Source organism: Salvelinus sp. IW2-2015, linkage group LG6.1 (assembly GCF_002910315.2).
Source record: "Salvelinus sp. IW2-2015 linkage group LG6.1, ASM291031v2, whole genome shotgun sequence".
NCBI classification, from domain to species: domain Eukaryota; kingdom Metazoa; phylum Chordata; class Actinopteri; order Salmoniformes; family Salmonidae; genus Salvelinus; species Salvelinus sp. IW2-2015.
The window spans coordinates 17117906-17130369 of NC_036845.1; the positions used below are offsets into that span (position 1 = coordinate 17117906).

Here is a 12464-nt window from a genome sequence, read left to right on the forward strand (position 1 = left end):
ACAGAGTCCGCCATAACTCGGATTCTTTTACCGAGAGCGTTTTTTTCTCTGTGTTTTATTTGTTTTAAAAGATTTTTTTTTTTAGGGTCGAATGAGTGCAAGAGTCCCTCCTTTAATACCGCATTTGATTAATGATTTATTTTGTGTCGACTCTCTCTCTTCTCTCTCCTCTCAGTTCCGGTGTTCTGCCAGGGCTAGGTTTTCTTTCAATATCTCTTTTATTATTCTCGGAGCGTTTTTTGCGTTGTGGAGTGTTAATAAGTCAAAAATGTAAACCTCTGGCCATAAGAATGTTATTGGTGGGATTTTATTGGTTTGCTCATTTCAAACAGATCTCTTCGTGGAGGGATTTTCCTTTATCAGTTTCCGGTTTATGATAGTACATATGGACAAATCTATTTCAGGGATTTGTGCTGTCGGCTTTAAATAAGCTATTCTTTATTTTCTTTTCGCTTTTTCTCGGCTTTCACCGGGAACTTCTATCTTTGATTAAAAAAAGCTTTACGATGGAAAGTTATCGATATATATATTCGTTTTCTTTGTTTAACTACTTTGGTGGATAAAAATGTGGGGATCTCAGGATTGCGTATGCCTCTAATTCCCTGTTCTTTGTGACTGTTTCTTTTCTTGGGGGCTCCTCTTCGGCCGCCCATTTTTCTGAAACCGTATTCTTCACAAGGCCCCAAACCCACACATCCTTTGTGTCGTTCCCTGATTATTTCTGTCTGTTACAATTTGGTTTCCACGATGCTCGGGGGCTCATGGCCAACAACAATTTTATTTTTTTAAGTGGGTTTCTTACCGTGGTCTTTCACTTACATTTGCTCGCTCTCTCTCCTGACAGGGTCAAATTGTTTTTTCCCATTAGGGACGTGTGCTTCATTCGCGATTCCGGGGCAAATCCAATATTGCCGGTTTTATAACATACAGAGGTCTTGGGTGGACTTTCGAGGTTTCCAACCCTCAAGACCGGACTCGAGTTCAGACATTCGAGTCACAAGAAATATGTGGACTGCAAACTTGCGGGAACTTGACTTAAGAACCCACCAAATACTCGGTGGACTTTAGAGTTTGGCGCGTTTGCAGTCCTTTTATGACGTTCGACCCTTTGACTTGAGATACCCCTCCCAGCCCCAAAATTGTTAAACACAATTATGCTTATGTAAAAAAAAAGGTGTTTGGGGCCAAGCGCGCAGCTGCATTTTTCAACTCTCATTTAACCGGATTTACAAGTCTTTGAATCGAGCCGGAAGCATGCGGGTCCGACTGAACCAATTTTCAATATTGCGATTCTTGGCAACTTGCAGTGGAACGGTCATCGTGTCGGGGTAAAAAACATTTTCAAGATGGCCCTTGGGAACGAAAGATAATTTCACCCACAAAAATTTTATTTATTTCGGATAATCTAAATAAAGGACCGACGCCTGTATTGGCAGCCTTGTGACCAACACAAAAAAAAACGGATTTGGCAAAAAAGAGCTTTTGCAAAAACCACCCAACAGCAGCGGGAAGGGGAAATAGTGAGACCCGGGGAGCCGCCCACCCTACTGTAGTTTCCAACTGTCGCTTGTCCGACCATTTGAAGGCATCGCAAACAAAACGCTTAAGTCGTAGGGCTAATGTATAAAAAAGGGGAAACAAGGTAATCCAGTCACACGAAGCATTGGTGTGTTTATGCAGTGTTTGTGTTAAAAACGTTGTTTCATGAGTTTCTTTTGGCTGGTTTGTGATGTCTTGAGCCTGTGACTGTTCATGTTTGCGGGGATCCTCCCGCTCTGCCTAGATTAGGACTTTTGCAGACTTGGGACTTCGCCACAACGGCCTGTTTGAAGGCTGGGGAAAATTACCTCAACAATTGGGCACGTTTGGTGCCCCACGGGAAAGTGACCTTCCTACGGGAAAGCGTCTTGTGAGCTCTTCCGAACCTGCTGATTACGGCGAGGCCTTGAAACCTTTTTCGATTTGTTGTTTATGGCGTCACACAAATTCCCCCCACCCCCTGTCCCCCTCTCCCTGGTGCTGGTACCTCCGCTCAGTATTTGCGGCCTTCTCACTTGGATAATGGGGCAATGGAAGGGAACCGCCGGCTTATGTTTTCATCTTGGAGGCAACCCGCATTCAGGGATTATAAAAGGGCTCATCCCAGCATCGCAAAATTCGCGGATAATAAGACTTCTGAACCTAACCCCATTATCTGACTACCGCGCCGAAAAGGCTCGTTGTAGGTAAAGACTTGATCTCGTGACTGCCACCAATACCACCCCCCACACAAACCCACCAAGCCTTCTACCACCGCCCTTTGACCTCTTTCCCCGGCTGGTCCACCCCCAACAGAAAGCCGTGAGAGGGAGGAAGAGGCAGGATGGGGGGACGCGGGATCTTCCGTAACGTGGCTTTAGACCCATGTCGATTTCCATTGGAAAAGATACGGTCTTAATTTTGCGCGGACAAGTCTAATAAAAAATTATAAAGGATACTCTCCTTTAAAACAAGCATTTCATGAATATTGCGTTCAAATGGTACCATTAACTGAATTACCCTTTTTGCTCAACAAAACCTCTCGAAATGTTTCTTTACATCTGGTGAAGAGCAGCCATTATGTACCCTTGTTAAGGGGGCGTTCTCAAAACCCCTCCAATATTTTTAGCGACTTCAGACTGCAACTTCAATTGACGGTCTTGGGACTTTGGACTTGACTTGACGTTGACATGGCCTTAGATCCTGCAGGATCTGCTCGCTTTTAATGGCATGTCCCCACGCTCTCTTACATAGCCCTGTTTGAGCGGCATACATTCTTGAGCAAGGATCTGTGCAGATACGCTAATCCTTCATCACATAATGAAGTAGTTGTTTTACCCCAGATATGATGTAACCTGCTAGGTAGATATGATATGGCGCAGATCCGACTGCACATTGTAGTAGATCCTCAAAAGACCAAGAGCACCAGGCCTTTTATATAAACTTCTCCTGGTTCCTTCCGAAGGCATAGTAACAGACATTTGCTCCTGTTCGATTTTACCCGAGTGACACCAAGGTGGAATGGAAGGAACTTAACTTTACTTAATAATCCCAACCAATATCAAGCAGCGTTCATGTCAATATAGAATGTGCTCCCTCATTTTACCCTCGTCACTTCTCCCCTCCCCCAGTGACTGTTTTGGATAGATTTTAATTCTGTGCCAATGTGTGCCTTTTGTTTACTTATGTCGCCTATAACTAGAGCGTTGATCGTGCGTTTTTTCGCGTGTCTAGAACTTAAAATTCATAATTCTTACATTTCAATATTCAGGTTTACCCATACTCACCGGACACTAGACTCCGGGCCAAGCGGGTCCACCTGGATACACGCGTGCGTCTCCTCACCACTAGCGTGCTTGCCCAGTTATGTGAGATTAAGAAAGTAGTTTCTTTAAATTAGGCTCGCCCCATTTCAATCCGAATAACAAATAACCATCGTCGTGTCTCAATAGGTAACACCAATTCATAGGCACCATCTTCGTTCCTTATAATTAGTTGTCTATAGATACTGTCTGTCTGAGTTAGTAAACATAATTTCCTCTGGCACTACCACATCACTTGGCGACATCAACTAAAAATAGGCTCCCACCCCCCACACAGACAGCAGTTTTGAGAAGAGCGGCACCCACCACAGGCGCCGCCCTGCTTTCCAAATTCATGGAAGGCGCTCGGACGAAGCAAGAAATTGTGTTTGTCCACCAGAAAACCACTTCCACGAAATACCTACTTCAACAGACTGCCCACAATCAAGTGGAGGTAGCATCCTGTCGGGCTGTATCCATCTGCGCTTGGCTACCCGCAACTGCTCCCGCCCGACAACCGCAACTGCTTCCAGTGGGTAGTGAGGATCTGCACAACTACGGGCGATATCACCGGTGCACACTCGCTGCCCTCCAGACACTGCTACACCAACCGATGTCACAGGCAAGGGCCACAAAATATCATCAAGGACAACAACCACCCGACCCCACTGCCTGTGCTCACCCCGCTGATTCCATCCCAGAAAGCGGAGTCAGTCAGGTGCCAAATGCTAGGACCGAGGAGGACTGCGATGACAGCTTCTATCTCGAAGCGGCCTAAATCAGACTGTTCTAAACCAAGCCCCACTGCCCCCGCATCACATTTGCAGTGGCTTGCTCCCAACATACGTGACCTCCAAATGCTCTACGCCACTTTAATAATTAAAAATCGGATGGTAATAATGTCATCCTAGTCGATCTTTTAAACCAATGCCAACTTTATATAATGGTTACATTACCCTTACTTCTACATTTACATTACAATTTACATCTTTTAAGTCATTTAAGCAGACGCTCTTATCCAGAGCGACGTGTAACCAAGGATTGGTGCATTCACTGTGATGATATCCCCAGTGGAACAACCAAACTCTTTACCAAATAGTGCATCTAACTCTTTTAAGGGGGGGGTTAAAAGGCGAGTTACTTATATCCGTATTCCTATGTATTCCTTAACAGACGGTTGAGGGTTTCAGGTGTTCCGGAGGTGGTGATGACTCCCGCTGAACCCCTGCGACCTTGTCTGGTGAGGGAGGGGGTCTGTTTTTGTTTTCCACCATTGGGGGTGCCAGAAGCACGCGAACAGTTTGACTGGGCTGAGCGGGGAAAACTGTACTTCCTCAGAGTAGGGAGGCGAGCCAGGCCAGAGGTTGGATGAACGGCAAGTTTGCTTGGTTTGGTGGTAGGTGCCTTGATTTCAGAGGCTAAGGTACGGAGTGGTGCCGTTCCCACTCACAGCTCCGTAGGCAAGCCCACAATGGTTCTGTAGCGGCAGCCGAGCCTTTCCAAACTGGAAGCGGAGTGGAGGAGAGACGGAGGAGCGGGGTGCCGATAGTGCCGTGAGAGAACTTGGGAAAGTTGAACACCAGACGGGCCTCGCGCCGTCCGTTTCTGGAATGAGTTGTAGGGTAATGCAACAGCAGGGAGCATCCCAGCAACGCGAGTTCTGCAAGTAATCCAGACGGGACTGATGACAAGCTGCCTGGATTAGGACTGCCGCCGCTTCCTGCTGTGAGCAGGTCGTTACCATCTGGCGTAAGTTGTGCTGTAGAAGATAACTATACAAAGGACGCGGTCGAGGCCGCGCTGCTTGATGTTTAGTTGAGCACGACAGGGTGTGTCCAGGAATCACACGCCAGGTTTCTTACACTCTGGGTAGGAAGGACACATGGAGTTTGTCAAACCGTGATGCGAGATCATGGAACGGGCAGTCCTCTCCCCGGGCAGAAGAGCAGCTCCGGTCTTGCGACGAGGTTCAGCTTGAGGTGGTGAGCCGTCATCCACACTGATATGTCTGCCAAGACGAGAGAGATGCTGATTCACCACCTGGGTCCTATCAGAGGCGGGAAACGGAGAAGATTAATTGTGTGTCGTTGGAATAGCAGATGATACGGAGAGACCACGTTGAGATATGACAGAGCCAAGATGGACTTGGTGTTATAGGAAGAATAGCGAGAGGGCGACTGAGAACAGAAGCCCTGGGGCGACTACAGCTCAGTGGTGAGAGCACGTGGTCGCGGAGATGATTCTCGCGCACGCCCACCTCGGTAGGGGACGCGAGCCTGTCAGGTGGGACGCAATCCGAAGCTGATGGCGGCTGGCCCGCACCCGCGCCGGAGATCCCAGCTCGAGGAGGGGTGGAGAGGGAGGATCTGATGGTTCACAGTATCAAAGGCAGCCGAATAGGTCTAGAAGGATGAGAGCAGAGCGAGGAGCAGAGTTAGCTTTAGCAGTGCGGAGCCCTCCGTACACAGAGGAAGAGCAGTCTCAGTTGAGATGACTTAGCCTTGAAACCTGACTGATTTGGATCAAGAAGGTATTCTGAGAGAGATAGCAGGAGAGCTGGCCAAGGACGGCACGTTTCAAGAGTGTTTTGAGAGAAAAGAAAGAAGGGATACTGGTCTGTAGTTGTTGACATCGGAGGGATCGAGTGTAGGTTTTCAGAAGGAGGTGCAACTCTCGCTCTCTTGAAGACGGAAGGGACGTAGCCAGCGGTCAAGGCATGAGTTGATGGGAGCGAGGTGAGGTAAGGGAGAAGGTCTCCGAAATGCGTCTGGGAGAAGAGAGGAGGGGATAGGGTCAAGCGGGCAGGTTGTTGGGCGGCACCGGCCGTCACAAGACGCAGAGATTTCATCTGGAGAGAGAGAGATTACCATCTCATATGTAATATACTGTACTCTTATACCATCTACTGCATCGTGCCTATGCCGTTCGGCCATCGCTCATCCATATTATATGTACACTATTATTATTCATTCCTTTACACTCGTTGTGTGTGTGTATAAGTAGTTATTGTGAAATTGATAGGTTACTGTTAGATAATACCGCACGGTCGCAACTAGAAGCACAAGCATTTTCACTACCACTGTGTACAGTGCCTATAAATTCTACAACCCCCTTGGATTTCTTCACATTTTATGGTGTTACAAAGTAGGATTAAAATAGATTTAGGACTAATTGTCCTTTTTGGCAACTATCTACAGTGATACTCTATTAATATCCAAGTGGAAAGAAAAAGGTGAATATTTTTAAATGGATGGAAAAATAAAACTCTACTATCCTTGATGAGATAAGGTATTCAACCCCCTGAGTCAATACATGTTAAACTCACCCTTTGGCAGCGATTACAGCTGCGGAGTCTTCTTGGTACGTCTCATACAAGAGCTTTGCACACCTGTATTGTGCCATATATGCCCATTGTTCTTTTCACAATTTCTTTCAAGCTTTGTCAAGGTTTTTTGTAGTCATCATAGCTAGACAGCCATTTTCAGTCTTGCCAAGTAGATTTAAGTCAAAACTGTAACTTGGCCACTCAGAACATCCACTGTCTTCTTGGTAAGCAACTCCAGGGTGCTAGATTGGCTTTGTCGCTAGCGTTAATTGTCCTGTTGAAAAGGTGAATTCCTTCCCAGTCTGCTGTAAAGCAGACTGAAGCAGGTTTTTCTCTAGAGCATTTGCCTTGTTATAGCATGCCATCACATTTGGGTTCAGCCTGAAAAACTCTCCAGTCTTTGTCAATGTCAAGCATACACATACCATGATGCAGCCACCACCATGCTTGAAAATAAGGAGGCAGTTACTGAGTGATGTGTTGTGTTGGATTTGCATKAAACATAAGGCTTTGCATTTAGGCCAAAATGTTTATTCCTTTAGAGCGTATTTTTTTCCGCAGYATTACTTTAGTGTCTTGTTGCATGCATATGCATGTTTTGGAATATTTTTGTCTGTATATTTGTATTATTCTTTTCACTCTGTCAATTAGGTTAATACAATGCTGTTGATCCATCCTCGTTTTTTTTTTTTTACCATCACAGCCATTGAACTCTGCAGCTGTTTTAAAATCACCAATGGCCTCATGACATCCCGAAGCAGTTTATTTCCTGTCCTGCAGCTCAGTTCAGAAGGAAGACTGCATCTTTGATGTGTCTAAGTAGTTTAATGCATCATCCACAGCATAATTATTAACTGGACCGTGCTTAAAGATATATTTAATGTCTGATTTGTTATTGTTGCACATCTACCAATCACTGCTCTACTTTATGAGGCTTTCGAAAAGCYCCCTGGTCTTTKTAGTTGAATMTGTGCTTGAAATTCRATACTTGACTGAGGGACCTTACAGATGTKGTATGTATGGGGGACAGAGGAAGGRCTAGTYATTCAAAAATCATGTCAACCCCTATTATTTCACACAGAGTGAGTCCATATAACTTATTAATATGTGATTTGTTACATTTGACTTATTTTTCTCCCCAATTTCRTGATATCCAATTACGATCTTGTCTCATCGCTGCAATTCCCCAACGGGCTCGGGAGAGGCGAAGGTCAAGTCACGCGTCCTCTGAAACATGACCCGCCAAACCAGGCTCCTTAACCCCCGCCTGCTTAACCCAGAAGAATGTGTCGGAGGAAACACTGTTCAACTGAAGACCGAAATCAGCCTGGAGGCGCACGGCCCGGTACAAGGAGTCGCTAGAGTGCGATGAGCCAAGTAAAGCCCCCCTCCCAGCCAAACCCTCCCCTAACCCGGACAACGCTGGGCCAATTGTGCGCCACCCTATGGGATTCCTGGTCGGTTACGGACGGTTATGACACAGGCTGGGATCGATCCCGGTTCTGTAGTGACGCCTCAAGCACTGCGATGCAGCTTTAGACAGATGCGCCACTCGGGAGTAGCCCCAAATTTKACTTAGAAACTAATTTAGGATTGCCTAAACAAAGAGGGTAAATACTTATGCGACAACTATTGTTTAGTTACACATGTTCTATTAATTTGTACAAATGTGTAGAATTTTCTTTTCACTTTGACATTATGGAGTATTTTGTGTAGATCAATGGCAAARAATTACGATGAAATATAATTCAATCCCACTATGTAATGCCAAATGAATAAATAAAAGTTCAAGGGGGTATAGACTTTCAATATTGTATGTGTGAAAGCATTTTTGAAACCAGGTGGAGGTATTGCTTTTCATTTGACATCTTGTCTCTTCTATGTCCTGCTGTGCGTTTTGCGGCACTATCAACGTTTTGTCATTTCTGTTCAAGGCCTAGCCTATCCCTAGCCCACAATATGTCATAGGCATAGTCTGCACACGGCTCCATCTATCAGACAGAGAAAGAAAAAATCAAGAAGAGTGTAGATACACACATTTATTTCTGYATCTGTATGATTATTACAAGATCATTTGGGTTAAGAATTTCATGGTGTTCAATCAKGGAAACGGGTCAGCTAGGGTCTACAGCACCGGTAAATATAGTAKGCCTAGTCATTGAAGCTATTGTTATTGTTGTTGCGCCCGTTCTTGCAGAAGTTCTGCAGAGTCTTGTGGAAGGAGAGCATAGCAAGGGCTACAGCAGAGTTGGAAGTAAGGCAGGTGCAACCATCAGCACCAACTGCAGCAACAACGGAAGTGCCAAGGTGCTTGCCCCCGATGCCTACAGAGAAGATAGAGGGAAGAGAGAGAGAGAGACAGAGAGAGAGATAAAGAGAGAGAAAGATTTTTTTAAAAAGGGCTATCCTAGAACATAAGGCTTTTGTTTTGCGTCCTGAACTGTCCAGAGAACGATGACAATGTGAACCAACTTACCAACAACCATGTATAACCTTTAATAACCCTGTTAGTATGGATTCTAACCTGAAACAAACATGGTCTCTCGGACAGCAGAAAACCTTTATGGGTCTTGATATCTGTGCATTCTCACACCAACGAAAAAACCTAAATGAGAAATGTTACACATTATACATGTTTTCTGTTTAAATTGGATGGTTTTATCAGTCATAACACAATACTGCAAGTGCTTATAATGCAAAGTTATGTTTACTGCATTGTTTAATGTAATATATCGTATATTTGGGGATTTAAAGTGGCAATCATGTATTATTTTTAATTCTAGAAAGTTTCACAAAACATTACAAGTTGAATCGAAGCTTTAATACACTTAGGTTGGTCATTACTAACTCATTTACGAACGTCACAAATTTTTGTTAACAACTATAGTGTTGGCATTCAGATTAGAATTACTTATGTGCATGATCCAAGTAATTTTTCAACAATTGGTTAACAGACAATTGTTTCACTTATAATTCAACTGTCTCGACAAATATCCAGTGGGCCATGAAGTTTGAGCATAAACTAGTTACGTGCTTTAAACAGCTTGGAAAATTCCAGAAAATTGATGTCATGGCTTTAGAACTTCTGATAGGCTAATTGACATCATTTGAGTCAATTGAGTGCACCTGTGGATGTATTTCAAGGCCTATCTTAAACTCAGTCTCTTTGCTGTGACATCATGGGAAATCAAAAGAATCAGCCAACCTCAAAAAAATTGTGACCTCACAAGTTGTTATCCTTGGGAGCAATTTCAAATGCCTTGAACCATTTCATCTGTAAAACAATATACCAAGTATAACACCATGACCACACAGCCGTCATACCGTCAGGAAGGAGACCTTCGTCTCTTAGAGAACGTACTTTGGTGCGAAAGTGCAAATCAATCCCAGAACACAGCAAAGTGCTGAGGAAAAACAGTACAAAAGTATCTATATCCACAGTAAAACAAGATCCTATATTGACATAACTGAAAGCCGCTCAGAAAGGAAAGCCACTGCTCCAAACCCAATAAAAAGTCTGACTACAGTTTGCAACTGCACATGGGGACAAAGATTGTACTGTTTGGACAAATGTCCTCTTGTCTGATGAAACAAAAATAGAATTGTTTGGCCATAATGACCATTGTTATGTTCGAGGAAAAAGATGCTTGCAAGCCGAAGAACACCATCCAACCATGAAGCACGGGCGTGCGCATCATGTTGTGGGGTGCTTTGCTGCATGAGAACTGGTGCACTCACAATAATAGATGCATCATGAGGAGGAAAATTATGTGGATATATTGAAACAACATCTTAAGACATCAGTCAGGAAGTTAAAAGCTTGGTCGCAAATGGTCTTCCAAATGAACAATGACCCCAAGCATACTTCCAAAGTTGTGGCAAAATGCTTAAGGACAACAAAGTCAAGGATATTGGAGTGCCATACAAAGCCTGACCTCAATCCTATAAAAATTTGTGGCAGAATTGAAAAAGCATGTGCGAGCAAGGAGCCTACAAACCTGACTCATTACACCAGCTCTGTCAGGAGGAATGGGCCAAAATTCACCAACTTATTGTGAGAAGCTTGTGGAAGGCTACCCGAAAGTTTGACCCTAGTTAAACAATTTAAAGGCAATGCTACCAAAACTAATTGAGTGTATGTAAACTTCTGACCATGGAATGTGATGAAAGAAATAAAAGCTTAAATAAATCTTTCTCTCTATTATTCTGACAGTTCTGATTCTTAAATAAAGTGGTGATCCTAACTGGCCTAGACAAGGAATTTTTACTAGGATTAAATGTCAGGAATTGTGAAAAACTGAGTTTAAATGTATTTGGCTGAGGTGTATGTAAACTTCCGACATCAACTGTAYATTGTACTTATCAATAAAAACAAAACAGGCTATTACTATTTTTACAAATATAATACGTGTCCCTAAGTTTTATCMCCATTGGTGTAACCACCTTGAAAATCACTCATTACAAAGATTTACAAGGACCTTGCATTGACCTCCAGTGGAAAAGTGTTGCACTGGAAAGGTCTATATTAAATACAATTATTAGCTAATCACACCCTTTTAGTGTCTCATACATTTGAGGATTCCATTGATCATTTGGTGTGTCTAAATAGAKTAATTGGTGTTACAAATGTTAAATGAAGGGAAATTACACTGTGAGCAAAATTATGAATCAAAAACACTTTGGTCAATTATTTTTTACGTTTTAATGACTCGATTCGAGCATCTGTGCCCTCCATTTTCGAAAATCCTCAATTACCAAAATGTTGCCATTGGAGTTASCGTCACTGGTGTAACTACTCCTGCTGGTGGCACGATGTTATCATAMTAGTAAAACATTATTAAAAGTCATTAAGCTACCATATTAGTTCATTTACAATGGGAAGATGTACCCAATACATTTAATTTAAAAAAATAGAGAAAAATGAAGTTCATTTTTTTCTCCTCCAAAATGCCACACCCAAATACCACCGCAATTCAAGAACAACCCTTATGGTGGGTAGGCCTATAGACACTTTCTTAGTTTACAATTCCCCTCTCTATCTCCAATTCACTGATTAGCTCAATCAATTTGTAAAAAATGGGAATACCTTGTCAGAGACGCTGGTTCCATTCACCTGAAAGACGAAGGACATAGGACCATTTTAGACATTTCACAACACTTTAGGCTGTTACCTAAATGTTAACACAATACCTGGAAACTAATCACCACAAGTTAGTGCTATTGATGATATGTATACAATTGCTGAACTCTACAATTAATGTTTAATCTCTACTTAATACTTTACTAATACTGATATGTTGGTTCTTACCTTGGCCTTTGGAGAATTCTCTTCCGTGGCCTCTGTGAACACAGAAAGCACCAGCAAGATGAAGACAGCACAGAACAGAGCTTTGTTCATGTTGAAGAGGGTTGAGTCTCTGAACAGCAAAAGTGTATCTGTGTCTATTTCAGCTAGAAGAGGATGGGTCTGAAAGGGGTGTGTGCACCATGACTGCATGTGCACAAGAACAGACATTTGTTTTACAGTCATGAGCAGTGTAAATTCACTTTAATAGGGCCTACAAATTATTTGGCACGAATGAAACAGATGGGTATTTTTCTATTCTTCTATTTTTCCATATAGGTCGATAGCCTATTTATTGTATCGTGTTRCATTGTATTGTAGGTTATTGTATTGTGTTGTTGTGTTTTGTATAGCATGCCTAGTATGTGGTCTGATCYAGGGCTAGGTGTGTGACAACTTTTGAAATAAAAGTAGACTGGTGTTTGGATACATCGTTCAATTCATGTCAAGGTTTGTCGATGGCTGATTACAATGT

At 43.2% G+C, this 12464-nt stretch overlaps 1 long non-coding RNA gene across 1 annotated transcript; it reads right to left on the bottom strand.

Annotated features, from left to right (window-relative positions):
• Window positions 1–8669: 8669 nt before the first annotated feature.
• Window positions 8670–12081, bottom strand: LOC111965257 (uncharacterized). Its single transcript, XR_002877489.2, has 3 exons — window positions 11954–12081; window positions 11732–11758; window positions 8670–8969 (listed from the first exon to the last, which is right to left on the bottom strand). It is a non-coding gene; the product is annotated as an uncharacterized lncRNA (long non-coding RNA).
• Window positions 12082–12464: the final 383 nt, after the last annotated feature.